The following is a 5,378-nucleotide window of genomic DNA, read 5'->3' as shown; positions in this document are numbered from 1 at the left end:
CCATCCTATGGTGGAGGGTATAACAAGTATATACGGACTTAAGTTCGGCCGGGTCGGGAATCTTAAATACCCACCACTATGAACAAAAAAAAAAAATATAATTGTTTCCGTAGAAAACTCGTCGTCAGTTTACTTGAAAATACAGAATTTCAGGTGGATTTGATGAAAGATATATTGCCAAGAAAACATGTGCATATACCAACATGGAAATCGGGAGACTTAACACATGGACCGATCCATACCATATTCGCTACACCTATTTACGCAATTTTTAATTTCCGGCAAATCGGATTAAAATTGCGGTTTCTCGAAGTCAAATCGGGCTATATGGGGGGTATATCGATCGATATTATCCATATTGGGCTTACTTATGTGTGGACCCAAAATATCTCTACATTTTGAATTTCAGGCAAATCGTATAAAAATTTGGCGATCGGTCTATATGAGGTAAATACCAAAACATGAACCGATACACACCATATTCGGCACACTTCTTTATTAACCCAAAATACCTCCAGATTTTGAATTTCAGGCCGATCAGATAAAAGTTCGGGTGTCTAATCGCTCAAGAAATCAAATCGGGAGATATGACTATATGGGGGCTATACCAAACCATATTCCGATACACACCATTTTTGACATACCTATCTATGGTCATAAAATACCTCTAGAATTCGAATTTCAGGCAAATCGAATAGAAAATACGGTTTCTAGATGTCCAAGAAATAAACTTGGGAGACCGGTCTATATGGGGGTATACCAAAACATGGACCGATATACACAATTTTCGGCACACCTATTTGTGGTCCTAAAATACCTCTAGATTTCCAATTTCAGACAAATAGAATAAAAACTACAGTTTCTATTTCGATATTTCTATTTGTACAAACGAAATGACAAACTCCAATTTGTTAAAAAGCTTGACATTGACCAAAAAGCTTTATCTTGAAAAAACAACTTGAAAAATAAAAGCACTCATATTACTGTTTTTTCATAAAAATTATTAGAATAGACACATATATCATAAAAAGTAGAAATAATAGAAACAATGTAAAAGAAACAAAAACAAAATAACAATATACAAGTATATACGACGGTATGTTCGGGCAGGCCGCATCTTATGTACCCTCCACCATGGATTGCGTAGAAACTTCTACTAAAGACTATCATCCACAATCGAATTACTTGAATTGTGGTAATACTTACCGATGGCAAGGTATCTTAAAACTTCTTATCATCGACTTCTAAATTCTATGTTAGTCAATACATGGATATATTAGACAAAACAAGTGTATATGGCCGTAAGTTCGGCCAGGCCGATTCTTATGTAGCCTCCACCATGGATTGAGTAGAAACTAAAGACTGTCATCCACAATCGAAATTAGTCCATACGTGGTATAACATATATTAGACAAAAAAAAAACAAAGACAGATTAAATACGTATATAATTCAGCTCTTGACCCGGTATATGGTATATAGGGAAGTGTACAAATAAATACTAACGGATATGAAGTTTTGCGCGGTAATTAGAGAGCCGAATTCAAATATAGGGTTCGCTTTATAAGGGCTATAAGCTATATACAATTACGAACCGATATGGACCAAATACTACCACAATGTACAAAATTTCACCCCGAATTGGATGAAATTTGCTCTTCCAAATCTGGTTTATAGGGGGGGCTATATATAATTGTGGACCGATATGGATAAATTTTTACGTGGTTGTTAGAGACCATATACTAGAACCACGTGTACAAATCTGGGGATTGGTTTATATGGGGCTATATATAATTATGGACCGATATGGACCAATTTTAGCATGATTGTTGCAGATCATATACTAAAACCACGTACCACTTTTCAACCGGATCGGATGAGGATTGCTCCTCCAATAGGCTCCGGAGGTCAAATTTGGGGTCAGTTTATATGGGGCTATACGTAAAAGTGGTCCGACATGGCCCATTTGCAATACCATTCGACCTACATCAATAGCAATTACTTATACCAAGTTTCATGTCGATAGCTTGTTTCGTTCGGAAGTTCGCGTGATTTAAACAGACGGACTGACGGACGGACGGACATGCTTAGATCGACTCAGAATTTCACCACGACCCAGAATATATATATATATATACTTTATGGGGTCTTAGACAATATTTCGAGGTGTTACAAAAGGAATGAAAAAGTTAATATATCCCTATCCTATAGTGGAGAGTGTAAAAAGGCAGATTAAATACGTACACGCAAAAAAAAAAAAAAAACGTTTTGAAAACGTGCACCGAAAACGTTTTTCTTTTATTAGAGTTTTTTAAATTTCTTCGTTTGTTACAAAATTTTTATTTTTTCAATAAAAAAAATATTTTTGAACCAACAACACAGTCCATTTCATTTATATCAAGCACTGTTCTTTTCTGACTTTAACTCTTTAATAAGACACATTGTACAGTCTCATAGTAAAAATTTAATATAGTAGTATGTATGAACATCTTTTCGGAATCTTCCGAACATATCTGGAATATATGTAAAAAAAAAAAACAAAAAAAAACTTTTTGGTGTTCGAACCCAGGACCCTTGGTATGCAAGGCGGGAGTACTAACCAACTAAATGTATGTTTCTGTTAAATGAAGTTTGTTTACTCGGCTCGTGGGTGCCGAAAACGATGCTATATAAATACAACTGTTTGACTGTTGATGACAGCTACACTCAAAAAAAAAGTGAACTCTCTATTTCACTAAAGCCAATTTAACTTTATTTTAGTTTATGGCATTATTAAGTTTGGAGAAAGTTTCCTTTACTCTAATAATTTTTTGCATACGTTAGTTAAATTAACTAAAAAACGGGAAAAAATTATACACAAAATAAGCATAAAGATTTACTAAATTTGTATTTCTCACAGCATAGTTCATTATTTCTTTAAATTTGTAAATTTTACTTAAAATGTGTCCATCATGAACTTCTTATGTCAATAAAGACATTCTTGCAATTTTGAACTCCAATTTTTTCCTTCAAACTACAACATTTTCTTTAACAGGTGAAAAAACTTAATTATGTCAAATGAATTTGTCGAAAAATATTTACTTATTTTTGTGATATCGGAGTGATGCTAGCGTTTGTAATACTGTTTAGTTAAAAATTTCTAAAAATATTCAAAATTTTCAAAAATTAACCGAAAGTTTTCTTCGTGATGGGTTCACTGTTTTTTCAGTGTACGTAGCCCAGTGTGTTGCCTTACAAATTGTATAGTCCGCGGTTCGATTCTCCGTCCAGGCGAAAGGTAAAATTAAAAAATTATAAAATCGAATAATTTCTTCTACATTGTTTGTATTACAGAAAAAGGTGATAAGAACTAAACAAGTATAAACGGCCGTAAGTTCGGCCAGGCCGAATCTTATGTACCCTCCACCATGGATTGCGTAGAAACTTCTACGAAAGACTGTCATCCACAATCGAATTACTTGGGTTGTGGTATGTTAAATCGTTTTCTAAATTGTGAGTTAGTCCATTTAAGGTGGGTATTAAGTTCGAGTTTAGGCGATAAAAACGTCATTTTTTCACGATTACTTTTCTTTAATAATCCATTTTAAGGAATACAAACTTTGTGAAAATTTGCTTTGGGCTTTTCCCCATCAAGTTATAATAAAACTTGCAACAAATATGTATGATTTTGTGCATTTTTATACCCTCCACCATAGGATGGGGGTATATTAACTTTGTCATTCCGTTTGTAACACATCGAAATATTGCTCTAAGACCCCATAAAGTATATATATTCTGGGTCGTGGTGAAATTCTGAGTCGATCTAAGCATGTCCGTCCGTCCGTCCGTCTGTCCGTCTGTCCGTCTGTCCGGCTGTCCGTCCGTCTGTGGAAATCACGCTAACTTCCGAACGAAACTAGCTATCGACTTGAAACTTGGCACAAGTAGTTATTATTGATGTAGGTCGGATGGTATTGAAAATGGGCCATATCGGCCCACGTTTACGTATAGCCCCCATATAAACCGATCCCCAATTTTGGCTTGCGGAGCCTTCCGGAGCAGCAAAATTCATCCGATCCGGTTGAAATTTGGTACGTGGTCTAAGTATACGGTCTCTAACAACCATGCAAAAATTGGTCCATATCGGTCCATAAATATATATATAGCTCCCATATAAACCGATCCCCAGATTTGACCTCCGGAGCCTCTTGGAGGAGCAAACTTCATCCTACCCGATTGAAATTTGGTACGTGGTTTTAGTATACGGTCTCTAACAACCATGCAAAAATTGGTCCATATCGGTCCATAAATATATATAGCTCCCATATAAACCGATCCCCAGATTTGACCTCCGGAGCCTCTTGGAGGGGCAAAATTCATCCGATCCGGTTGAAATTTGGTACCTGATGTTAGTATACGGTCTCTAACAACCATGCAAAAATTGGTCCATATCGGTCAATAAATATATATAGCTCCCATATAAACCGATCCCCAGATTTGACCTCCGGAGCCTCTTGGAGGAGCAAACTTCATCCTACCCGATTGAAATTTGGTACGTGGTGTTAATATATGGTATCTAACAACCATGCAAAAACTGGTCCATATCGGTCCATAATTATATATAGCTCCCATATAAACCGATCCCCAGATTTGACCTCCGGAGCCTCTTGGAGGGGCAAAATTCATCCGATCCGTTTGAAATTGGGTACCTGATGTTAGTATACGGTCTCTAACAAGCATGCAAAAATTGGTCCATATCGGTCCATAATTATATATAGCTCCCATATAAACCGATCCCCAGATTTGAACTCTGGAGCCTCTTGGATGAGCAAAATTCATCCGATCCAATTGAAATTAGCTCCCATATAAACCGATCCCCAGATTTGACCTCCGGAGCCTCTTGAAGGAGCAAAAGTCATCCGATGCGGTTGAAATTTGGTACATTTCGTTAGTATATGGCCTCTAACAGCCATGTACAAATTGTCAAATTTTATTAATATAGAAAGTTTTGTCAAAATTTCATTTCTATAGAAATTTTTGTAAAAAGTTTATTTCTATAGCAATGTTTGTCAACATTTTATTTCCATAGAAAATTTTGTCAAAATTTTATTTCTATAGAAAATTTTGTAAAAAATTTATTTCTGTAGAAAATTTTGTCAACATTTTATTTCTATAGACAATTTTGTCAACATTTTATTTCTATAGAAAATTTTGTCAACATTTTATTTCTATAGAAAATTTTGTCAAAATTTTATTGCTATAGAAAATTTTGTCAACATTTTACTTCCATAGAAAATTTTGTCAACATTTTATTTCTATAGAAAATTTTGTGAAGTTTTTATTTCTATAGAAAATTTTGTCAAAATTTTATTTCTATAGAAAATTTTGTCAAACTGAATTA

Source organism: Haematobia irritans, chromosome 2 (assembly GCF_050003625.1).
Source record: "Haematobia irritans isolate KBUSLIRL chromosome 2, ASM5000362v1, whole genome shotgun sequence".
NCBI classification, from domain to species: Eukaryota; Metazoa; Arthropoda; class Insecta; order Diptera; family Muscidae; genus Haematobia; species Haematobia irritans.
This window is presented reverse-complemented; position numbering follows the sequence as displayed.